This window comes from Polyergus mexicanus, unplaced genomic scaffold, assembly GCF_030449975.1.
Source record: "Polyergus mexicanus isolate NDT 795.1 unplaced genomic scaffold, iyPolMexi1.0 SCAF_9, whole genome shotgun sequence".
Taxonomy (NCBI): domain Eukaryota; kingdom Metazoa; phylum Arthropoda; class Insecta; order Hymenoptera; family Formicidae; genus Polyergus; species Polyergus mexicanus.
The window spans coordinates 962,693-990,601 of NW_027223329.1; the positions used below are offsets into that span (position 1 = coordinate 962,693).

The 27,909-nt window shown below is 33.2% G+C and overlaps 1 protein-coding gene across 2 annotated transcripts in view; it reads right to left on the reverse strand.

The window, feature by feature from the left end:
- The window catches only part of Sulf1 (Extracellular sulfatase Sulf1), a 58,912-nt gene extending 31,636 nt beyond the window's left edge, over positions 1–27,276 (reverse strand). For both annotated transcript variants that reach the window (XM_070301375.1, XM_070301374.1), the window contains exon 1: positions 26,908–27,276. The gene's annotated coding sequence lies outside the window, so the exon portion shown is untranslated. The remainder of the gene's footprint in view (positions 1–26,907) is intronic.
- Between the last annotated feature and the right edge of the window lie 633 nt (positions 27,277–27,909).

The following is a 27,909-nucleotide window of genomic DNA, read 5'->3' on the forward strand; positions in this document are numbered from 1 at the left end:
AAAAAAAATTGTCTGTCATAGAAATCATTTCAAAAGCGTTTTTCATTACTTCATATATTGCGCCGATTTATTCGCGAGATACATTTTATGAAACTTAAGTTGTAAATGTTCTTATTATCGCAAAAGTAATAAAGCGATATCTGTGTACGTATGTAACTGAGATATTATCCTACGTAAAAGTTATTACATAGAATTTTCTGCGAAATTATGCGGTAACTTTAACATTTTATATTCTCGAACTGACTTTAAGACGGAGTTAAAATTATATCAAATGTCCTTAGATATACTCAAAAATGTATTACTCTAGGAGTCTTATTGAAAATAAAATTTTTTTATCGTTATACGATACATTGTTGTGCAAATAAATTGTTGCCATCGTATTTGAATATATATCAGAATTTTAGAATCTTATTCTCGAAGATTCTAAAATTCTGATATACATCCAAATATTCACACAAATTATGCGATCATCAATTATTTTAATTTTATGATAAACTTGCGCGGTATAAATTCTCGAAACTATTTATAATAAAATCCAACTTATTATATATTTATTACCCTAATTGTGTAAACTCTTACATTATTTCTGCTAATTTATCTTTCTTGGAATAGCAATTTTTACGGTTATAAATTTCCCGTTGGTTTCTCGTGGCCAGAATACCGATAAAAAGATTTCACAAACAGTACTACGATGAAGTTTACTGTGGATTTTTTTTATTATCAGTGATGAGAGGCTATTAACTACGTTTATCGATTGTGCGTGAGACGCGTAAGAAAATCTGAGTGCTTCGAGTAACATGGTATTTTGAAAAATATCTATGTAGAAGCTAAAAGAGAAAATTGAACGATACGAGAGCGAACGCGAGCTTGATCGGATTGAATAGACGGAAGAATGTTAGAGCGTGTTCTCGTTGACAGTCAAATATGGACGCAGACGGTTGCACGGCAAGCAAACGTACGGTATACTGAATGGAGTGTTTCCACGATTCGGGAGGATGTTAGGGAAGAGTATTATTCGCGAAAATTGCAGTACTTTTCATGTCATCTTCTTCTATTCCTCGAATATCCACTCTTTTGCACAATACATTACAAACTTCTCCTATTTCATTTCTCGTATCGCATATATTTCTATTTTACAAAACTTTTCAGAGATGCCACATCTGTGCGATTACTTACTATTGTTCGGAGAGATTGTTTAAGATGCTGCATCATATCGCGAAATTATTTTAAACCCTTATAGTGTCTAAGACAATGACCATCAGTAAGATACAAGAGTCACCCCAGATGGATCTCTATTTTTTTTTAAACGATATTATTCTTTGTCAGAATAATCCCATTTAGTAGTAATTAAAAATAAATATATCTATAAAAATACTTATAACAAAGAGATCTGTATTAAAGAATCTTTTAACGTCATATTATATTTTTTTATTCTATTATTTTATTGTTAAAAAAATTCTTCCACTAACGCTCTTACTTTTCATATGATGAATATAACTATATTACATATGATGAATACAACGATGAGTAGGATTAAATATAACTATGTCGATATTTAATCACAAAATAGCAATTACAAATAGTTTTGTAATAACGTTATCGATTAATAGTAGCATTCAGATCTAAAAGAATTTTTTAAACAAACAATGATCCAAATGATTACCCTTACTTCGCATCATAAGAGATATCATATATCGAATCCACCCCATATAAATTCCCACGCGCATCCGTCACGGGTAGATTAATGTATCGCTTTTCTAAGTTGCGACAGATTCGGTTTCAACACATTAATGGTTACATGCCCACGTTACAATTGATTATTCGACTATCGTGTTACAAGACGATCTTCCAAAACGATTTTCTGCGTCACTTCATCAGGAAGATTATAATAATTTATGCCGAAACGGACATAAATGTGGGTGAAACGTAACGGATGTTGCGTATTAATAAAAAATCTAAGCGCCCTTCCCTCGCGCAAATAAATTTCAAGTGTTCAAGTACTGAGACAGAAGACGTTACTTGAATTACACCAAAAAGAATATTGATAGAAGATAAATTATTATTACATACTAGAAGTTATATAAATTATTTCTTATAAATAAAAATATATATTGTTGCTTCGATATCAGGAACAGATGTGAAAATGTAACACCAAAATTGACTATCGTATGTATAATTTGAACACGCTTGTGTCCGAGTAATATTTTACACGATTTGACAGAAAATAAAGAGCTCGAGAGATATCTTGTTCGAATTCGATTAATAGCTCCGTTTTATAGCTTGCCCACCACCTTATCCATTTTCTTCGTCGATGTAATTTATTCAAGGTATATCGGAAATTGCCTCGGGTGGCGACCATTCGACCGTATACGGCTATATACGACCGAGTGGGTTGCAGATTACACAGATGTTACATATGCATATTTTGCGTATTAACCCGTAACGCGACACATTTACGTGATCGAGTGTAGGTCGAATGCTTTGAGGAAGCGAACGCTCATTTAAATCGTCTAAAAGTCCGGCGGGTGCGTGGGTAGCGTAAGAAAATTTCTTTTCGATCTATCTATAAAATCGTCTAGAGAAGATTTTATAGCTTTCAGAAATTAAAATAATACAGTCTCTTCGCGAATAGACTAAATATTACAGAATCAGGGAAGATTAAATTTTTAATCAAATTTTTTTATATTATTAGGTGTACAACTTTGCTTCCGCCGTTTTCTTCCCGAAATTCGAGGCTTTATTGTAAAAAACTGGTTATACATTTATGATTCAAAGTATTGTCCACTCCCAATGATCGTGCCAATTCTTTTTGACTTTGACTCGAGTCTTCATTAAGTAATGCCTCCAATTCTGCATCTTCGAAAACCTTCTCTCTTCCACCGCTATGCCGGTCTTCGACGTGAAAATCACCGTTCTTGAAGCGTTGAAACCACTCACGACACGTTCTTTCGCTAATAGCGGCTTCGCCATAAGTATTTGAGAGCATTCGATGAGCCTCAGCCGCAGATTTCTTCATATTGAGGCAGAAAATTAAAATCTCCCGCAAATGACGAGAATTTGGCTCGTAAACTGACATTTTCAATCGAGAATAACTTTATGACGCAGACACAAATCGACTAATGTTTTTATGGGGTTATGTTGACAGATGCCCAAGTTTGTTGCATGACGTCTATGATCTATTTATTTCGACCACTACTTACCGCTAAAGCCATCTATAGGAAAACGGCGGAAGCAAAGTTGTACACCTAATAATAATAAAAATCGCATATGTGATTTGTGCATATGTGATGTGTGAAATATTTAAAATAGAGATATATCGCTTTAATTATATTAATAATCAATAAATAAAATCTATAGTATGAACTTCAATCTTCTCTCTAGGTGTGCATCGACTACACAGTAATCATTTTCTCGGAATCTTTTTATCTAGTTCGCGAAATCTGTTTTAGTTTAAAGCATCTTAAATTATTTTTTGAACTCTTGTTTAAATAATCGCTCCCCCGTATATTATCTACATTTAGTGCGGATTTCTTTTGCTAGCATCAACGTTCCTCGATGTACGAGACTCTTGTCTCTCAAGATTCTCGATCGACGACGCGTAGTCTCTATGATATCGAGACATGCTGTGGTTGAACGATCGTCGGTCGTGCAAATAACAAGTCAGTAAACGCGCGCGATTATTGCGCGCACGCACGTGCAACTGAGGGCTATGCGATTTTTCTCGCAATCTCTTCGTCATCGGACGATCACGTTTCCCTCTTTAGACACCCGGCATCGGCTCTTGAATCGATAACAGCCAGACAGATCATTTCATTAATACGATGTTAAAGTACTGACGTTTAACTCTCTGCATAGTACATATATTACAACTTAAGAGATTCTCCCTTCTTGTAGACATCTCTCTCTCTCTCTTTTTTTTCTCTCGATTTTATCTTTTATTTCCATCAATTATGCAGCAACATTAATAATAATATGTGATGTCAAAAATTAAAATTTAACCATTACAACTCGTAGATTATCTCGATTTTACATCTCTCTTTCTTTTCTCGCGTAATTTATCTTTCTTCTTTCCCTCCTGTATGTGTGTATGTACAATATTTTCCCGTTTAAGTCTTGAATTGTCTTTGATTTGTCATGAAAGAATACTCCGAAGACTACATGATTGTTTATGTGAGATTGTTATTGACACTACTACCTCCGGAAGGTATATAAAAAATTCAACGTTGACAATCAGCTGTGCAGCTTGTCGTCCCAATGTAGCATAACGACTAGTTCCGATCATCGCGTGCAAACGCTCTACTTTTCTACACTATCATTTATATCTCTATCGGATATTCGCATTCCCGCGCTTTAATTCTTTATTTTGATGAATTCCTCGAGTAGATAATAGCCTCTCTCGAAACAAGACCCATTTATTGATCCGATATTAATAGTGCGAAGAATATAAAAAATTAAGTCTCTTCCGATTTGTGATGAGAATAATATATGGGACCATGAATTAAATCAATGGATTTGGCGAAGATCAATTAGTATCTATTTCCACATTATGGTAAATGATTTTAAAGGAATAAAAGCGGAGAGCTCGTGTTGACACGTGGTAAATTCTAATGGGGCGTTTGGTTTACATATGCTGCGCGATATCTGACGTCACTTCCTGGATAGAATAGTAGGAACGAACGCGCGCTGAATTTAGCACAATCAGATAATGTAACGAGCACACACGTGTACCATAAACCTTTCGCAATGCGCGTGTATCTACCATATACGTATTATACGTATGTATATCTATACGACATTAAGATGCATCCGTTCGTTATCTTTAAATTTCATTTCGTGCGTTTAAAAATGTAGCGCAACTCTGTTATTAATATCTCTTAATATCGTAATAAATCTCGTGAAAAAATTTCGAATTTTCTGTTATCAATAACAGACGCTGAGAGATTTACGACATAGTATATATAGTTATATATGTATAGATGCGAAATATCATTGGACGCAGAAATCTTTTAAACACTTTTTGTGGAAATTGAAATAGCAAACTAAAGAAGGAAAAATAGAGAGAGAGAAGAAGAAGTCTCGTAACCGATGTGTGAACTGTATTTGTTATTATATGCTCACATCGTGTATGTGAAAGATCATTCGGAAAATCAGATTATTTATCATTGATAACATTGCGTTTTTTATATATTTGCTAATTTATGCAATCATATCTACAATAGAAAGTGAACATGAAATCATTTTCAAATTATTCTATACAATCCACGTTATTTGATAAAAAGGTTACTTATTTAAAAATTCACATATATTCCTTACACTTATTAATATTTTATTTGATATTTTCGTTTTTTAGTTCACTGACGATATATATAGAAAGTACCAATCTCGTTTTCATTGCAATGTGGCTGTAACCGTAAAAAATACATTTGACATTCGTAACGAGCACACCGGATTGGGCAAATTTAACGCAAGAAATGTTTCCTGCCTCGCATTGTATATCTATGTATATCTGCATGGTGTGCATTGACGATGTGATGTGATGACTGTTTCCTGCGTCCGCTTTGATAACACACATTTCCTCGACTAATTATACGAACCGGTCAGACGAGATATACATATATCGCTATACATAAATTTTCATCTCTCGACCGTTTTGTATTGTACAATTCGTACTAAGCGATACGCGCCGCAGATAAGGAACAAACCGTAAGAAAACAAGAATGCAAAAATCATCAACATCTACTGAAATGCTTGTATGCTTGTATAGTAAATTTGAAATTATTGTGCGAGAAACTTAAAGCTATACGTATAAAGTATTCTTTCTAAACTAGAAGGACTTTTAGTTAATCAATTGTGATCGAGTAACGCGTGAAACTTTCGATAATAAACTTCATAGTATTTAGAGAGAGAGAGAGAGAGAGAGAGAGAGAGAAAAATTTATATAAATATGTTTAAAAAAGATACTGTTCACTTTGAAAAATTTGTCGACAAATTTTTAATTTTCCAATTTTAAATAGACACCATGTTCCCTTTCCTTCACTATTAAATACGTTATAAATACAGCAAATTGTTCTATTAATATCATAAACAAAGAGCTGACAATCATTGAAGATCCTAATCTCGATTGAAGATATTGCTCTCGAGGCAATTTGTGGTTGTCTATACTTCTGAACAACAGCTGTTGACAACACAGCTTTCCTTCATCAATACAATAAGACTAAAGTCGCGGGCGATGACAAAGAGCGAAGCGTGAGGATAAAAGGCGCGTCGAAGCCATGCCGAGACGACTTGTCCGCGAAGCGTGAAAATGAGGAACGAGGAGGGCACTGCATACCTACACGATGCCACGACGGACGTGTGGGCGGTTATTGTTCGATCGAGAGATCGGAGATTTCGAGGGAAAGATCTCTTCCCGAGAGAAGAGCGCGGATCGCCTCGACAACTATGAGAGAGAGATGAAGATCGCTAGATCCCGAATGGGATCTCGAGGACCCCGAATGAATGAACGCGCTCCGCTCGCGGGAAGAATGTGATAAAAGGAAGGGAATGATGAGGAAAGGGGAAAAGAATAGCAGTCCATCCCTCGTTCCCACTTCCTGCAACGAACATCAAGAGCCACAAATAAGATAAGTTTAGAAATTACGAGATACGAGAATGGTAAGGACACAGAAAGAGAGTACACCGAAATATCTCTCGTGACAGTTTTATCAGTCAGTTTAACGATCCAATGGATTCCGCAGCGCGTTCATCCATGAGTTGGATGATAACAATTTAGAAAGTTTTGAAATTTCGCGTGAGAGAATAACGCTCGCGATCTTTATGAGATACATTTATAACGTTTATTAAAATGTAGAAATTCTCTCTCTCTCTCTCTCTCTCTCTCTCTCTCTCTCTCTCTGTCTCTGTATAGTTTTATAAATATGTGGATATTATAACCAAATTACAATCAAATTTATATTTTATTATCAATAATAGATTATTTCATAGAATTCACAACTCCAAGATTTTTCGAGGCTTTAAAGAAGCAAAGAACATCTTTTTCAAGTAATGAATTTAATTAAGGGGAAAAAAAAAAAAAAAATTATATATGATTATGAAAATAAATTGATACTTATAGATAAGAAGAATTATATTTGGTATTGTTCATACTATCGTACTATAGATACTTGTAAAATTTTATTATTACAGAAATTATTGACATTGCAAGATTAGATACTTTTTAATGAATTATTATAAGAAGAAAAAATATTTTTTTTTTTAACGCAAAGTTTTTTAATGATAAGATTCTAACGAAGGAAATACGCGTTTTTTGCATCATTTTTTTAATCGATCAAAAGCACAAATTTATCATACGAAGGGATTAATCGGTCGCGCATAATTAATGACGAAGACGATATAATATAAACACGAATATGTAGCATCGCGTTTCATATCTGAGAAGATGACGTAAAACGGGAAGAAAAGAGTCGGCAGACGATTCAGAGTGAAGAGATAGAGAGATAAAAGTGACTCTCTCGTTGGGAAACGCCAGGGAGACACTGGGGGGGGGGAAGGCGGGGGGGGGCGGGGAGACACGGCCAGACTGCTTGGCGGCATCGGCTTTATCAACCCACGCGATATGGTACGCTCTTCAAATCGCTTATATGTATATCGCGAAATGCTTCTTCGCTCTTTCATTTGTCGAGTCCGACATTAAGGTATGAATATGCGCATTCAGCGAAACAACTTTAACCGCTAACCATTAATGATCTTCGTGTTATTCCCGCAAAGATAAAATGCGTTTCAATAAAAGCATTTGGCGCATGTATATGCAAATCTGTGGATCGTAATTCTAATCATCGATCGTTTCGAACGAAAAACTCATTATACAATATTTAAAAAAAAAAATAATAATTTCTATATTTGATAAAATTGCAATTTTAGGATAATTTTCAGATATATCTGCCGCCTGTCTCTAATTGCGAAAATTATAGACACAATTATATTTATTATACCTTTTCTCTACTCCGCATGTATTCTCTATCTGACAATATATAAATTTTCTTTAATTAAGATTTTCTTATAACGCACATGAAAAGAAGGATCTCATTTGCATATATCTCATCCGTAATGAAAGCCTTTTATAAAAGGATGTCAAATGATAAAATATTAACGTTGATTATATAACTGTCGTGAAAAGATTTTATAATTATTTACATATATCATCTCTTGCGAGTTTTATTTTTATAACTTCGATAATTTTTTTTTGTGTATGTAATAATTATGTAGTCATTCCCGTTAATTAAATAACACGACGATTAAATCTTTAAAAGAAATGGCGATGATAAATAATTTTTTTAAACTGTTTATCGCATGTTTATTTTCTGCACATTATTCATATATATCGTAAATTACAGTTTCGACATAGTTTCAGAGTATCACGGATTTAGTTTAATAGAATTTTTTAACGATGTCGATAGAAACGACGAAACAAACGGAGAAGAAAGGATAATCAAGTATAAAATGATAACGCAAACGATTTCGAGAAAGACACGTGCCTAATTTGCTGACAATTGCAAAAATGAAATTCCAGATATCAAGTTTGTGTCAAAATTTTTTTCGAAATGTGTACTTACAATAAGAATGTTTTTAAATATCTTACAAATATCTTTTGAATTATAGAACAACGGTAGCGGTGAAATTGAGAGACAGATCGAATTGAATACACAATCTTGACTATATAATTATATAATTTAGATAAACGCGCTTGTGATAAACAAGGCATAAGTGTTTCTTAGAATTCTTTATTAAATCATAAAAATATCATCGAACATTGATTGTTCATGGTATTGTAAAAATATATAAAAATTTGTTTTTACAAATTTAATGGTCGCAACCTTACTCATGTTAATTGTTTTGACGTTTAATTGTAATCATTGCATAAAATTTATCGACGCTATAAAGAAGTAGTTATTAGGGTAAAATGTTCATATGAAACGTTGAAACGATTGATGTTAATTAAATCGGATATCCAAGAGAGGATAGAAGTTTTAAAAAAATCTCAAACGGGAAATGACATGCCACGAACATTAATGCCATGTCAGCACTGGCGATAGCTTGTGCACTTTAGTTAATGTAGCGGTTTGCGGTCACAATTTCTCACAATGTTCACCTACAGAGACACGATGTGAAAACGGTAACGACGATCTGTTTTTATCGTAAGAGCGAGTTTGACGTTAAAAATTTTACATTACAATAAACAGAGAATTGAGCGTTGGCACCAATTTGTGTGTTTTTTAATAAAACATCATAAAATAAATGTGCAAAAAAGAAAATCAAATGCTTAGATAAAAAATAACTCGGTATCATTTAATGGAAAGTCGTATTTCACGAGCGCCACGATTGCGCCTGAAACTTTATAAGAAAAAAAAAAAAGAAAAAATGGTTTACGCATTTATTTGTATTCAGCTAATTGCTAGATCTCGGCCGAGAAATTAAATCCGTTGGAGCAAAAAAATACCGATATGGAAAACCGTTTATACATATCGCTTTATACATATATTTATCATGCAGAATCTTCGTCCTATCCTTTTCTTTACTTTACTCGCTCAATTTTATATATTTTTTTCCCCTCGGCAGGTAATAGTCAACATCCAGGTTCTCTGATTTCATCATCAATGATTGATCTATTCGTACTGTGATATTTGTAAATGAACAAACTTTTATTTTCATCTCGGCTACATTCTTGATTGCCTATGGTACGGCCGCTCTTAATGAACCGTACATAGCTCAGCTGTCAGTTCGTTTGAGCTTTGACCCGATGTAACGACACGGGGATTAATCCATCAAGGGTTGATAAAATTGATTCGAAATTGCGCTTTTTCTAAATGTTTTGCAAAATATCCCTGATGCCACATGGAGCAATAAAATGAAGCGAGTTTCAGGAAGCTATCGCAAAAAATAAAACTTGAAAAAAAAAAAAGATCTTAAGAATTGGCTGTAACAGATAAGATAGCTAAGCGCTAAAAAGGATCGCCGCGACTCGTGGTCGCAACTCGTTAATTACTTCCCTTGCTTGAGACGGGATATATTAAATGCCATTTATGTTTCTTCACTTGCAATAAAATATTGACCGACAGTGCTTATTTTTAGCGCGTTTCCCTTTTTAAAAAGGGGAAAAACATTACAGTTCTTTTTTGCGCCAAAGTGTATTGAAGTTATCTTATAATTTCTTATGATTATTTATTAAGGACTGAAAATTGAGCTAGCAAACAAAAATTATATATACTAATTCTGTCATATATTAAGTAATAATCTTTTTTGGTGCTTATATACATAGTAATATATTAATTAGAAATGATCAAAATGCCATTTACTACATTAATTAAATAATGTCATCATATTTTATTTAAGAAATAGTCGCTATTTTTTACTAATAAGTTTATATTTTTACCTCTCCGAAACAAAGCGTATTGAAGCTATTTTTGGCACCGATTCAGAGGAAGAATGCAAGAAATTAAACCTGTAATCGTATACTGCCGTTTTACTAACAGCGATAATTATTGAAACGAGCTGGAAACAAATATCCTCCTCGCTTTTCATCCGAGATCAACAATCATCGCGCATAATTAAGGAAATTTTTCTCCTTGCGATTATCTCATCTCGTATTACGGAATTACAGTGCACGAAATATACATATCGCGGGAAACGGGAAGCTCGAGGCGGCACGACCGGTTGTTAATCGCGTGATAATAATCGCGAGCTATCGTGTACCGTCCGACAGGCAAAATTCTCGATCGCAATTAAAGCAATTGCTATCCACTTAAGTCACTTTTCCGCTCGCATGTGTCCCGCGCGCTTTCTTGCGGCGCGTATAGCAATTGGATTCGCTGTAAATCAGTACCGAGGAAATACGTTTTTCGTTTTCGTTGGTGACTATCATTTTATTGGGACGCGCACATTCATGAACATTCTCGTATATTGCTGATATTATATCTCGGAAATTTTACCTTCGCATCTGCTTAACGGACATACGTAATCCGTAATTTCTTGATCTCGCGTAACGCATTCGACGCGAAAAAAATAATAGTTTAAATGCGAATATCTTCTCGGCGATTGAACGAGCCGCAAACGAAGAAGAATGGAGAAGAAAACGGTTTATGCGCGTCTTGCTGATTCACGCGAGAATAATAAAGGTAAAGGAATAAAGTCTCATTTTTTATTTTAATATGCTATGATAAAAATATCGAATTGCTTTGAAATGGAATATATCTTTTATTTTAAATCAATAGAGTGATATGTCATAAGTAGAACTGCGATAAGAACGTAATAGCTTTGTTATACACTAAAATACCATAGATATATTTAATATTTGTAGTTTTATCTTTCATTTTAAAAGAAATTCAAAATAAAAATATAAAATCGCAGATAAATTTATTTATATAAGAAGATAGATATAAAATTGTTTATATACGGAAGATATCTCGTATAATCTCTTTGTGTAAAAAAAAAAAAAAAAAAATTATCTTTTACACAAACGTTGCAAAAATTACATGGCATTTAACGCTAAAATGTGTGTCAATACTAGATCAAGAGTCTTGTAGCTTAAGTTGCATAGCGATTGTGATAATTTTTATTTATATCTTCGTATTATACAATTTATACTTTTTTATAATTGATCGCATATTCATTCTGTTGTGATTATAATATTCTGATCATACGTTCAGATCAATAAAATAATTTTTATCACACGTTTCTCATAGATGATAATTTTCTATAAACGTTACGTTACTTTCATTCTTTGTGATATACGAAGCACAGATTGCGCGCTAACATCGTCATAAATTATGTAAATCATAAAATTATTTACGGGTTTCTCTATTTGCAGATAATTTATTCTTATTGTTAAACGCAATGCCGGGAAAAAAGATATATTAGATATATAGATATATTAACATAAATAAGATATAAACTATAGATGAGAATAGTCTATTCTCACTCATCATTCTCACAGCAATGAATCGGCACTATAATTATCATCGCGCGCACGTGACAAAACATTTAGTATCGTCATTCTCGGAACTCTGTTTGCACAATGCTATTTACAAGGAATCGCGTGTTGAACCGCGTACGAAGAGCTCTGACGTGCATTCTGCAGCTGATACTTGAGAACGTAAAACTAGCTCTCTCACGAGTTACCAGTTCAATCCCAATATTTGTGTCTTCCCTGGCTCCTTTTTAACTCGGTAAAGCGATGTAACTCGAGATGCGGGACATTTAAGTTACATCAATTTATTTATTCTCTTTTTTGACAGCATAGTCACTGATTGTAAGATATGGAAGATTTAATCGACAGAATGCTTTCGTTTTGATCATAACTGTACTGTTAAATGTTCGTAATAATGTAGAGGTTTAAAGAAAAAATTCAAAATATAGAGAAGGCGTATAATATTTACTAAACTCAATCGCAATATTTGACTCAATATTTGATATTAAATTAAAATTAAAATCCCAATCAAATTAACTGAAGGATGAAATTGATTTTCAATTGATTATAATTCGAAAATTATTGGTATCTCAATATCTTTGTTACCGATATCATAATTCCAAGGTTACAAAAATTAAGATCGTAAATATTATGCGATTGATTTAATATGCAAAAGATTTTGTGAATGCCTTTATATATATATTCAATATTAAATAATGAATATATATAATATGCTTGATTCCATGCTCATTAATTTAGATTTGTTATCGAATTTGATATATTTATAAAGAGTGCAGTTCGTTTCTCTCGTTAGTTTAGCCTATCAATATTTATAGACTCCCCGAAGAAAAACTCGAAAAAGGATTGATATCGAGAAACGTTCAAGATAATTTACGAATTTATTTTTGTCTATCATATCGGACAGGTTCGACTATACAGCGTGACAAATGGATACTGCATGCCGACAGTTTGGACGTATAGCGAACGCTTAAAAGTAAATTATTTTAAGAGCGCGTAATTGATTCCGACGTGTCTAATTTCGCGCGAAATCGTTTCTCTCGCGACGGCCAAGCTGATCGAATCGCCCGTCCTAATGTCGATTTTAATTGACACGCGAAATTGGCGCGCATTAAGATAATGCTCTCATGGAAAAAGTAAATTGGGAAAAACTTTATTTAACTTATAATTTTTAAATTCAAGAAATACACGATTTCCCATTAAATTTTCTACCTTTTTTCTTATTGTCGGAATGTCAATCATCACGCACAGAACGATATATCTTTCTTTCATATTATGAAGCTATATTGTCAAGAAAATATTAATAATTCGACAAATTCATTAAATCACTATTTATGAATATCAGGATATAATATAATGGCGTTGCGACGCTACCGCGTCGCTTGATATATTTATGAATATCAGGATATCATGTTTCGGCATGAATAATTTATGCAGATATTAGTAACGGTAGAATATTAAAACTTATTCCTATCATCGGTATCGATATTCCATTAAATTCACAGTGAATACTATTATTAGAAGATACAGATTTAACGGACTTGTTATTCCCAATAATTAAAAAAAAATACTTAAAATGATCTTTTTTTATAATTTATAATCTCAAATTTTTGAAAATAATATATTGCCGAACTCAGCATTAAAAAAAAATTATTTAATTAATTATTGTAGTTTTATTTGCTATCCTATTTTATAATTAAACGATTAACGGAAGAAGGAAACATTTTTTTATCTTTTCTATTGGTTTATTAAATTTTAGATGAACGGAAGAAATGATTTTATTTTCCGCGAAAACTTTTGTTTTGTCGAATCGTAAGATACGGGTGTAATATAGTATTTAAATTCAGAATTATATACATATTATACCTTTTTACTCTTATATAATGCATGTTTTCTTATATAATGATAAATTCACAAAAAATTGTCAAGATTATTGGACAAACTCCAGATATTTGCTTTAATCGTATATATTGTTATGAATTTATATCTTTGTGTAATGTATAAAATACATTTTTTTAATATCACTAATTAAAACAACATTTGGTGATTCAATCGAACATGGAATGAATCAAGGGGCTCTTTCAAAATATTATTCAGCCGTTTCTTCATCTCGAAGGAACATAACGATGACGAAGTATCTCGTCTAACGTTTATTTATCCGATTTCCTTTTATAATATCTGAACCTTCGGATGATGTGTCAAATCGCTAGAATATTTTGCGAAAGTTTGCAAGTACTAAGAAAATTCTCTCTCCGCTTACACGATGAGCATCGACCAATTTTTTTCTTATATTCTCTCTCCGTTCATCTCACGCGCCCTCCTTTCCGTCGTTATAGCTTATCCTTCTCGCTAATATGCACCGACTGACGCTGAAGCTATTGACACGATCCTTCAATATAAATATTTATGGTAAACGTAACGACATATTCCCTTGCTGAGATAATGTAGTATAAAATCTTGCGCGTTTAAGGATCCTTCGCTGTGGAAACCTTTATTGCGTGCTTGTCTCTCTCGATTTCATTGTGCGAATATACTCGCCGCATACTTGCTTGGCTACCTTAAGATGCTTATATTAAATTATGATGCTATGGTAATAAAGCATCAACGGAATACAAATCATAAATGCGTTGATAATATTATTAATTAAAAGGGGACGTGTAAAAAATTATAAGTAATATAAAAATTAAGAAATAACGAATGAGAAGGAATGGAGATAAATGATAGAACACGATGACTCTCTTTAAGGTAACTTGGAAATATTTATCTTTCTATCTGAGAACTTGCCTCAAAACACGCACCAACGTTTTTACTCATTTATCGTGGACGCAGGGATGTGCTTGAATCACCGCGGAATATATCAAAATTCTGCTCATGAATTAATTATAAAATAATAAATAACTTTGTCATTTTCAGCGATGCTAAAAATTCAAGAATAAAATTAATACATGTATGCGATCATTTCCTGCATTTTGGATTTCGCGAGCAATATATGGCACGTACGTCATTAATCATGTTTTCCGTGGACTATCCTACCGATACAAATATTGGTCAAATCATATGCTCCACTGACGGCAGAAATTATATACCGTCTCAATAAAACTCACTATGATATAATTGATAGATGATTATCAGAACTTTAATGACACGTTAGTGCAGTGAAATGCAAATCATGAAATTTATGTTAAGGAATAATATAATTCTCCACCTAATCTACAAAGCGACGTTAATCAGCACATTTGAAAGTATTAACGTAATTATTGACTTCATCGTGATATAAATATTACGCGAGAAATAAATGTTGCGCAAATTACACAAAAATTTTCACGCGCTTTTATTTAGAAGAAAATATTTTTATATGCATAAGATATGTAAATCTAGAAAATAAACCCAAAGGTATACCCAAAGTAGTATTATACAGTCTAGAGTAGTAATATACAGTGCGCGAGATCAGAGTATTCATAATGGTCTTTAAAACTCCGGCATGCAATGAGACTTTAATACTCTCGCAGACTATCGGTTTAAGATTGCATAATCGGCAATCTTTTACATATTTAATATATATGATAGCAACGATGCGAATTATAGATATAATCGGTGAAATGTGAGAAACATTACAGTTCTATCGGCAGATCGCCTAGCCTAAGGCATTTATCATCGGAAGCGGTAATTGTTCCGTCTTTGGAAATTATTCGAGCGACAATCGGCTTCTTATACTTTTGTTGCCACTTCGCCGAGCTCAATAAGGTTTCTCGTTAACGGATTTGCATGAAGACTCGTCTTTTCTTTCTCGGCGAGAAAACGAGGCTACTCGAATACTTATTATGCCTTTATCTCGATTTTCTGCCAACAACGCATAATCGATATATTAGGTCGTAGGTCGAGAATGAGTCCATTCTATTCAATGATTTTAATATATAACAGATAGACCATTTTTTAATAGAGATCATGTCAATATTATCTAATAAATTGTAACTAATTGCAACATACAAGAGCAAACATTGGTCAAACATTTTTAAATGCTAAAAAAGATACGCTTATTATATATAAAACTGCAATAAAAAAATCGGTACATCTGATTTCACGCGTTACTTTGTGTACTCTACATAATTTTATTTATAAGAAATACAGATTATAGTTTTAAGATATTGAGGTCTTATACACAATGCTGTTTATTTAAAATTCTTATTAACCACTATCGTTTCATAAAGAATAGAATGTTGAGAATGATTCTTAAATAGCGAATAGAAATGATTCATTCACTATGTATTTTGTACCAGGTATATAAATATGAAACCGGAATTTGCCCATAGCTGGCCCTAGCTGTCAATGTAGTTACCGTCAAACCGCGTCATTGGCGCCATTTTCTTGTTTTGACATCTGATCAAGATTTTCAACTCACAACAATACAAGTTTCATACAACAGCATAGTTTTTAATAGCGTTGAACATGTCGAATTTTGTGCCTGGAAACTACGATTTGCGGACAGCATTGATTTTCTGTTACCATTTGAAGAAAACTGCTGCAGAATCACATCGAATGCTTGTCGAAGCTTACGGTGAGCATGCTCTTGGTAAATCACAGTGCTTTGAGTGGTTTAAAAAATTCAAAAGTGGCGATTTTGACGTGAGAAACGAAGAACGTGGAAGACCACCGAAAAAGTTTAAAGACAGCGAATTGCAAACATTGTTGGATGAGGATGACGCTCAAACGCAACAACAACTCGATTTGAATCAAGCTTTGCGTGAAAAACGACCAGAATATCAAAAAAGGCAACGCAAAGTGATTTTGCTTCACGATAATGCACCATCACACACAGCAAAACCGGTCAAGGAAACGATTGAGGCGTTTAGTTGGGAAATACTTTCGCATGCGGCTTACTCACCAGACTTGGCTCCATCCGATTACTACTTATTTGCATGGATGGGACACGCACTTGCCGAGCAACGCTTCGCTTCTTACGAAAATGTACGAAAATGGCTCGATGACTGGTTTGCCTCAAAGGAGCAACAGTTTTTTTGGCGTGGCATCCACAAATTGTCAGAGAGATGGGAAAAATGTATAGCTAGCAATGGGCAATACTTGGAATAAAATATTTTTTTGTCATTTTCATACAATAAACGTGTATTTTCTATACAAAAATTCCGGTTTCATATTTATATACCTGGTATTATATCCGACATCATTAACGAGTAATGCATATTAATGTTCTCTATTTAAAAAGTAAAAATATACATCTTTGCAAACTCGCTCGAAATAATTACTGTCTGGAGAGTACAAAATTATTACCAATTTACAATTCCTGAAAGTACAACACGAGTCGAAGAAAGATTAAAAGCGGGAGAGAAACGTGCGCGGCTAGAATGCTGAATCACGATTTTAACCGAAAATCGTGCTGTTGAGTGACGGATATGCGGTGGCGTTTTTGCATCGGGAACTTTCGGCCGCGTTGCGTATACGGCGCGTCATGTAAACTGATGTAAACTCCAGCGGTGGAGTTGGGCGCCGGGTCACGCGAGGACTTCCAAGACGTCCGAGTGATCGGCATCAACGTGACGCGACGAGAATGGCGTGTAATTTTCAAACGAGCCATTCAAAACACATACAGACGACTCTATCATAAATCATATTGCGCGGCAAAGTGCGTCACTTCCGACACGGATCGCTGCGCGCCTCACGAGATGAGCGCTACGATTTTGTTTCTTCTTTCCTCCCCCCCCCCCTTTCCAGCAATGTTCGAACGGTTAATATTAACTGTCTATGTCTCTATGTAATATCTCCTTTGTATTTTATAGTTATATGGGAAATCATGTGTTCGGCTACAAATACTGCAATTGAAAACTCTAAATTTCTTATCTCGATTACTTTATTCAATTTTTTTTTTTTTTTTTTTTTTATCGATGGGATCTTTCTCCGAGTCGGATACACCTGGCAATTTCGACGATAATAATCGTGTATACGATCAGGCGTGATAAATATGATCTTGCTATTTAATATAATAAGTGTGAGATACGCTTTTGTAATGGTCATCGCGCACATACAATCATATGAGACTGATACGCGAATGGAATCGTTTATTCTCTCTCGATGCTCGATTATATCGATACGCGAGTTATTCCCGGAGAACTATAATAATGTTCATCTGTATGGCAGCAATATTGTTACGTTTTCCGTTCAAACGAACCGAGATACGTCGCTGAGCATCGATCGGAACTTGATGAAGCCGATACGACGATTGATAAATGGCCAATCGGTGTATATCGTAGCCCCTGCTGTCCGCGACCGTCACAAACAGCTGACCAACCTTTCGGTAACATATGGTCGGACAATATTCTCTCGTCCTTTACCGCACAGACTGGACATTGGCCCCTCCGTGATTTTCCTCGGACCACGATGCACGACGACTGGTTCGATAAACATTGTGCTCACACAATGGTGAATACGGCAGGAAGGGTGGCGGTTCGCGTCGAAGGAAGATACGCGCGAAGAGCGCAGGGATGCTCAATCTCAAGGTACTATTCCCTGATATTTGACTGGGATTTTCATTTGATTTGCGAGCAGGATAAATTTCTTTTCTCTTTATAATTCATTAATTGAACTTTCGCTATATATGTCATTGGATTGTTATTAATAATTTATTTATTTTATATGAATTTTTTAGAAAAGAAATTTACTTACTCAGCTACATAATATAATAATCACAAAATTAAATCACGCATCAAGATTATGGAGCACGGGGATACGTTTACACCAAGATCAATATTCGTTTCTTGTTTCTCGTTCTTCTAATTTCGATCTTTCTAAATCAACATGATAAGCTTCATGATTATTTGAATGAATCATTGTTATTTAAATACACGGATATGATATATCATACACAGCTGCAACGGTTTATCAATAAGCGGGATATCGATCGATCGAGGTATCGATTTGTTCAATATTAACTTTACTTAATTTGTCGTATAATATTAACGTCACTTCCGCGACAAGGTTCAGATCCATCATAGATAATGAAACATGCTGCTAGAGTCATGGAAATTCAGCGCATGATGTAGATGAAGAATGAAGATCGAATAAAATATTGCTTTATCACTGATGATGTTATATAAATTTCCCTTCAAAAGGCCAAGTTTTCATGAAATTTTCCGAAATAAATTTATGCGCGAGCTTAATACGCACGATACGGAGAGTTATTTTAACATCTAGAACTTAACTCAAATTATTTATAAATTCTTATTACACGAAACATTTCATGCTGTTACAATGCCTGAAAGATTATTATCGGTACGAAGCTAATAGCGTGAATGTACTCGTATAAAGACAGTACTTTATGGCAATGATATTCTAAATGTATGGATACGGTCTTCGAAGCGTAGCATAAATTCCGCGTGCGCAAAAAAATTGCGTTATAGATAAATCTCTATATGCAAGAAAGTATCCATATGTAATATGCTCGTATGATAATACGGAGTAAATTATATGATTTTAAAAAATATTAGAATACCACAGTATCATTTGCTACAGTAACAATTGTTTTATCAATCATTAAATGTTACATGCGCATCTATTGGTCTGAATTAATTAGTATTAATTAATTAGTTTATTAATAAGAAAATGAAAAAATCGCTATCTTCGAGTTTGTTGTATCTTGCATATAATATTTCATATCTTATCGAATTGCATTAATAGAACATTCGTGTCATTTAAATTAATCAAAGTATATACAATATTATACATAATTTGCATCTATTGGAATTTATATCGATTAATTTTATTCGATAAAGTTTGCACTGACAATGTAATGTTTGTAGCTTGCCGAATTATTTATAAATTATAGAAAAACCGAGTTATTTATAATTATAAATAATTATAAATGAAAAACACGATAAATGGAGATAATAAAAGTTCTATCGATTGCATTATTCAATATTGATATTAAAAAAAATGAATAATTTCTCCACTCTTAAATTTATTTTACCCAAGTGATCAATTTCATCTTAACACTTTTAAGCTACAGTACATAGTCAGTGTGATCACGAGAAAAAAATTCAATACAACGTTTCGAATGTTATATCAACATTCATAATATCAAGTTAAACGTATTTGGAATCGATGCCTTTTTCTCATATAAAATATATAACTCTACTATAAGCTACTTTCTTATGCGTAATACTTTGAATAAGCATACTTTATAAGAATAAACGTGAGGCGCGATCAAGATCCGTATCGATTTATACATGTAGCAACTGTGTAGATCTAATCGTGAGCTAGTCAATTTGCGAAAGCGATCTAATATAAGTATGTTGCCAGTAAAAGCAAATTATCTGTTCTCGCGTACGAACGATTTTATTTTACTTAACATTCATCGGATGACGTATAAATGACGCGGTAGTATATTTACCATTAAAATCTCTTGTGATCGTGTAAGATACGAGTTTCAATTTTTACGTAATCAAGGGGATAGAGTTAAAGCGCCTGTATCGCGACAGTGAACGCTCCGACTGTCAACGAGATGCATTCACATGTATATAATCATTCATAAGCAAAAAAAAGGGAAGAGAAGAGACACTGTGTATGCTCGATCCATGGTGTCTCATCAGCAACATTGACTAGCTCGTCGTCAAACTGATGAGTTAATAAATCGCTTACATATTAATTACGCAGATAACTTCCAAAGATATATTTCTTTGGCGTATGATTTCTTGAGGGTTGGATAAATTAACGCGCGAAGTATCTATCCAGTTTGATAAACAGCAAAGATTCGCTCGACCTAATTCAGCAATTAATTACGATCATTTATGGCAGCAGTCTAATAATAAAAATTATTCGATTATTTATCATCTGTCGAGATGTGATTATTTCGATTCTTATATTATATTTTATTCGATATATTTTTTATCATTTCCTTCTTTTTCGTATCCCGATTAAAAATATAATTTCGCTATACAATATTAAACAAATTTCCAGGATCGATAGTTTCTAGATCGTTTTATCCTTCATTTTTTCAGATTATTGCTCTTATTTCGACTTATATTTATCTTCTTCCCTTCACCTGTAAGTTCCTTTTCGCTTTCTTGAGTGACAATTGCGTCACTGCTACTAGCAAGTTACATTTGTGTCTGTACAATGATTAGATATGTAGAAAAGCTACTTTAAGCCGCACGTGCACGGCGCATGATAAGTAGCAATATCCTTTTCTTCTCAGACTTTCAGCAATAAATCTGTATTAACAAGGGACGCTGCGATAGTGCGCTATTATGCGCGTCAACTATACGCATGCATCATTCGTTGCGGGGGTTCAGAGTATCGAGCAGACCTTCATCGCATCAACTATTTAATCATACATATTATTATTGTATTGATTTACATTAATATTGTAAATCATTAATAATAATCTTTATCGTAATGCGGAAAAAATTGGCGAATATAATTTGAACCTGAGAGAAGGAGAGAGAGAGAGAGAGAGAGAGAGAGAGAGAGAGAGAGAGAAAGCCAATGATAAAACTATACAGGGTGTCTTCTCAGGCAAATATCTCAAAAACCAAGCCCGGAAGAGAAAAATGTTTTAGACAAAAGTTGTTTGGTTTCGAGGGAGCCATAAGATGGTGACAACGATTTGACCTTGGAAAATCATTTGAAGGTCACGCGAAGATCAACTTTAAGATCTTAAATAGAAACCCCCATTTTTTATTTAGTATTCTTGTAGCTGACATCGAGAGCTTTCCAAAACACTATAATAAAGTATTTTTTCATTAAGTACTTTTTGAGTTATTTTATATTTTAATCTGACATATTTTGATATAAAAAATTAAAAATCTCGTAAAGTATTTAGTTTTTGAGAATCTTACCGTAATACTTTTATGTACAGAATAATGAGACAAATTAATTAGTGCCAAAAAAAAAAATAATAATAATTGTTTAAAAAAATACGTTGTAAATAACTTTCTTAAAAACAATTTTTTTTTTCACTAGCCCCCTCGAAACCAAACAACTTTTGTCTGAAACATTTTTTTCTTCCGGGCTTGGTTTTTGAGATATTTGCCTGAGAAGATTAAAATGGGACACCCTGTATACGTGATGAAGATGATGAAACCAAGAACAACGCATGATATCGTCGCACTCTTGACTTTTTACGCGCTAAACTTCATTCGCGTCTCATCTGAAGATTTACACATCAATTTAAATGACGGTTTTACGCTCCTCTTTGTAAATATTACGGGTACATAAACGTCAATTGAAAAAGAACGAGATGTAAAAAATATAATCTTTCAACGTAAAACGACGATTAGTAGCGAGTCCATCGTTCAACTCTCATCAACCGAAAGAAACGTCATTGTAGATAGCATCGCATCGTAACAGAACCATAAAGAAGGCTCAAACTTAAAAGACATGAAAGACTTAGACATTGCAAATACTCTCTCTGAGTCATACCGACGTAACATACCGTTCGACCCCTAACTCCAAGAAGAAATATACGACTGTGGAGTTCCGGACGGATATTTCGTGCTCGGTACTAGAGTGCTGCCGTATCTTTATCGCGGTCAATTACCTTATACATATATCTTTTTTAGTATACTCACGCGCTTTATGTATACATTGCTACATAAATTGGATACATATTTTATATATATATATATGTGCAATATCTCTCACATGTAAACATATTACTACCGAGAAAAAAAAATCATACATTACAAAACTATAATCCGCGAATATTTTATTACTCATTTTCGTTACATTTCGTTGATTTGCGCTAAAAGATTTATGCGTAAAACGTCGCATAAATCAATAATATCGCGGATAGGTGAACGGCTTTGCACGCGATTGTGCGTTGTACATGTCAGAATACAGCTGTAGTAACAAATTTCTATTACTGTCACGAGAACCAATACGCATGACAAATAAAGAATCGTGTCGAGCTCGGGGCAGTCGCAAATGCGCGAAACGTGAAATATCTAAGCAAGTAGAACAGAGAAAACTAGGATGTAAAGAACTTGTAATACGCGGGCGATTCAGAGAAAAGACAAAGAAAAATCGTAATTCAGTTAAAGTATGCAAAAAATTATAAACGTAATGACAAAAGTAATAATGAGCATGAATTATCGCGAGCTTCGATCGAGGAAAAATGGCAATGGTCATTAAAATGACATAAAAGAAAATCATACATCATCGATGAGGGTTGATATAATATAGTACAAGATGCAAAAAAAAAAAAAAAAACCGAAACGGCATTCCATAAGCATAAAATCCGATAATTGACGTTTCGATGTAATCTTTCTAGAGAAAGGAGATTCCATCTTATGAATTCCATCCCAAATTCCATTCATATATCATATCATTCAAAACTGCGATACTGGGTTTCTACCTGAACGAGTCCATTGACGAAAAAGATATCCCGACCGATAAAGGTAGCGCCGGGTAAATCTCTCGGAAAACTTTCCGGGTCGGTTTTCGTTCGAAACTACTACGTGACAGGTTTGCCGAATATATCTGAGATAAAACTTCTACGGCGAGAAATTCTTGACACCTGCCGCAAAAGATTATACTTCGATCCGTTAGCGTATTTGAGAATCTTTCTCTCCTTAATTCATATATTTCTACTAAATATCTTCCATATAAAATACAATAGATATATGTTCAAAGTTAATTAGAGGCGAAAGAAATTTATAGTTACGATAATATCTAGTCACAATATATGTATATAAAAATATTTCTTGTCATTATTATAACTGCAATCTATTTAATGAGTTTCAAAAAGATCTACATTTGTGATAGATTAATGGAAAAATTGGATTATCGAAACTAAAATAGTAATTGGAAAACGTTCAAGGATATGGTTAAGATATTAATAAACAAACGGCTTATTCTATATTTGCACGTGATCAAGACAACGCGGCAATGAATATCAATGTTGAATCAAGCATGATATCTTGAACTGCAAAATGTCGCGCGTGTATGACCCCGTTTTATAGATTTATTCCATATTTACATCTTTACATCTTTCCGGATTGATATTGCATCACTGCAACACTAATGAGTTCGAATCCATCGAATATATAATAACAGCGATATTGTCAATATTGATAATTTCTTGAAAAGATTATCACTCTCAAATAGAAATCGAGAAAAACTATCTGAAATAATGTAAATCGAATTGACAAGAGTTTTTATAGCAGTTATATATGTAAGTTATATTTTTCTAAAATTAATTTAGATCAAGATCGAGTTTCTGAATCTCCAGTAGACATCTCTTTTTTTTCTCTCCTTCTCTTTCTCTCTCTCTCTCTCTCTTTTATTATTAATGAGCTTTAGTACGCTTCAGTTCTATCACACTGTAACAATGTGGTCGGTCTATTAAGACTTCTTACGAAAATAATTCGTCGAAAAATCCCTCACGAACAGCTGTCACAACGGTGTTTATTCACCTAATGACCTAATGCATTGACGAATTCGTGAATCATTCTTAAGGCAAATGTCGCAAATAATACGGATGGGAAAGTAGTCACAATGATTTATTCGGTCTCTTATATCTGCGTTTGACCTCCGTCACGAAATTATTCTTGGCCATTTCAGACATGATACGCTAGATAATTTTCTTTCCCTATCATTTTTTTTTTTTTTTACCGATTTCCTCAACGCGTCTCTTACACGTCGGCAATCAAAGTTTCCGCGCGTGTTTCTCAAACACTCGCGAACAAGTTGCGAGTTCATCGAAGAGTTCTCATCATATGCATATAAGATACAAATAAACATATTTTATATATTAGGTTTATTAGTAAATTTAAAATATTTCTATCCGTAATAATATATCTTTTTATTGATATCCACTCTCATATATAGAAAAGAAAATCAATATACGATCTCATGCATTTGTAATTATTAAAAATGTGTCTTTCTTGATTAAATATCGCTTGTCTCGCATATTCTACGTGTACGAATTTAAATTTTGTGATCGCTAATTTTTCTCTCTTTACATAAAGAAAAGATTAAAAATAATGATTTTATCTTATTGTTTATGACAGTAATCAATTCAATACTTATATAAATAATAAATTCCATACAGATTTCTGGAGAGAAAAGAACTTGGGATAATTTTTCTACGTATGAATATATCCTGAATTAATTATACCATCAAGCGTTAAATAGAAATATGGGTTATCAACGATATATATATAGCTGCGTTCAAACATATATATTTAATTAACAAAGTCTTTGATACTCATTCTCTATTTCTATATCGAATAATTATGGCTCTTTGTGCAAATTGCGTTTTACTAGCGTTTCTTTTGCAGTATTCATATATCAATACTGCAATTAATTTAAAAAAAAAGTTTTGAAGTTTTCTTTGAAATCTGTAATTAAAAAAAAAATAGCATAAACTTAAATAAATTTGCTTGACGTTTTAAGAATTATATAATCTTTAAAATATTTTGCAAGCTTTTGTCATATGATAGTGATAGTTTGTCTTAAAATCATATTTAATATGCAAAATTTTTAAAAATATATTATGTAATAATATTTTTGAAAAAAGCTATTTATATATTTATATGATATTATATATATTATTAAGCACTCATCGTGTTTTCGAGTGCTTCATAAATCATATAATACATTTATGCTTTCGTACTCAAAGACTGTATACTGTATACTGTATAATTATACATCGTATATATAAACGTGTCTCTCTCTTCAAGTGCTTTTTGCGACTAACGCGTTTGCATAAAGAGCAACACATAGAATTTAAAAAACAACACGGTCACAATGCTTTTGTTTAAAAGATAGAATAATATATTGTATAAAAGTTCTCCGCTCAAAAATAAAAAAATTAATTTTTTAAACATTTAATCTATTTTTAAATGTCATGAAAATTATCACGCGATATAATATTATAGATAACACTGATTGCTTTATTCCATTAAATGCATGATCTTGTTTTAAATTGATTTAGGAAATAAGAAGATTTAAGTTATTTAACCATTAGCAAATATATATATATATATATATATATATATATATATATATATATATATATATATATATATATAATTTCACTAATTTACAGTATTTTACTTGTAATATAATTATAAGTGAGACCATCGATGATTACATATATTCATTGCGTTTAGTAATAATACATCGATTCTCTTTAAAAAAATATGGAATTTTCCTGAAAGGTCAAAGAACAATGTGTACAATGGACATGCAATTTCCAATGAAAATTAGATTCGGCTAATACTAAATCAATCCTCTCTGTGTGCGTGTGTGTGTGTGTGCGCGCGCGCGTATGAGAGAGAGAGAGAGAGAGAGCAAGAAGAACCTGTTTTATTTGCACTTTAGACAACTAGCAAATAGAGGTAGAAAGATAAAGAGAGAGAGGGAGAGAGAGAGAGAGAGAGAGAGAGAGAGAGAGAGAGAGAGAGAGAGAGAGAAGTTTCTTGATTGATATGAAAATATCATATAATAATACTAGCAGAGTGCACCTTTCTTTTTTCAAACACGTGAGTTACCATCGGCGCACAATTACACGAATGTGTAATATTATTTATATTATTTTAACTAGTTAAATAATTATACATTTATTTATTAAAAATAATAAAAAACTACAAAAATATAATACAGTGCATTCAGAATCAAATATGTGAAATAATACAATAAAATAATATATATATATATATATATATATATTAAGAATGCGAAGCATCATAAAAATAATTTAGATCGGGGAAAAGATAGAAATATTCTTTAAAAAGTGCAACCACATTTAAGCTAACAGATATGTTAACGTTTTTTAATCGATTTTATTAATATAATAAGATACACATCCTCCCGATAAATTTGTATGATGCGGAGTGAGAGAAACGCATTCAAAAAAAATTGATCGAAAATCAGAGATTTCATAGTTATTTGCATAAAAAAAAAAAGGGACTTACTTATATGCAGAGAAGATCCAGCCAGCGATCACCGACATTCAACACACTGCTTTTTCTGACGGTGAAACTCAAATCAATGGTGTGTCCTCTCGTTTATTGTAATCCGAATCGGCGGTAAAATTTAGCCATGAATAATCGCGACGGTGGCGAAAATAATTGCACGTGACGTCGAAGTACAAGTTACACAAGCAACAAACAAATCACGACACGACCTGTCCTACACGACCGTCGCGGCCAGACTGAATTGTAAAGTCAGTCTACTTCTACCTCTACCTCCGCCACCGCTCTATCCAGCTGCTCACTATCTCTCTCTCTCTCTCTCTCTTTTCTCCCTCCATCCTCGTCGGAGATCGGAGCGCCGGCAGAAAACTGCGCGCCGATCTCGGCCTTACCGAGTCCTACGGCCGCGCCAAGTGTACCTTTCCGTGATGCCCTCCTCTCCGGCAAACCGGTGTCGTGACGGGAGGGCGGGAGAGCCAGAGAAAATCTCACTCTTCTCCGCGATGAGACGATTTATCGGTTCGCTCTCTATTGCGGAAGGTATCAATCGCGGCAACCTGTAAATCCGATGTGAAAGAATCGAAATTTACGACTATCGATAATAAAACAATCAATTATTTTATTCACATTACTTCTCAATATTTATGATGCAGATTTTAAATTGTCTAGAATTTTATCTTAATATTGAATAGAGTTTCTGTATGTATTTTAATCTGTTAAATACTCTTTTCTTGTTCGAAATAATATATCATCGGTATTAAAACAATAATAATTTTGCCATATCTTTTTCTTTATAGTGTATGATCGTATCTTTCATAATTTCTAAAAAACAGAGTCTCGTTAAATATCGATCATGAAAAAATCAAAAATCATTGAAAAAAATGTCTTGGTCACATTTTCAACAATCGAATAAATAAATGTAGAAGTAACTTCAAATAGAATGTATATGTGTGTGTGCGTATATAATTTATATAATAGGATATTTTTAAAAGAGAGAGTAAG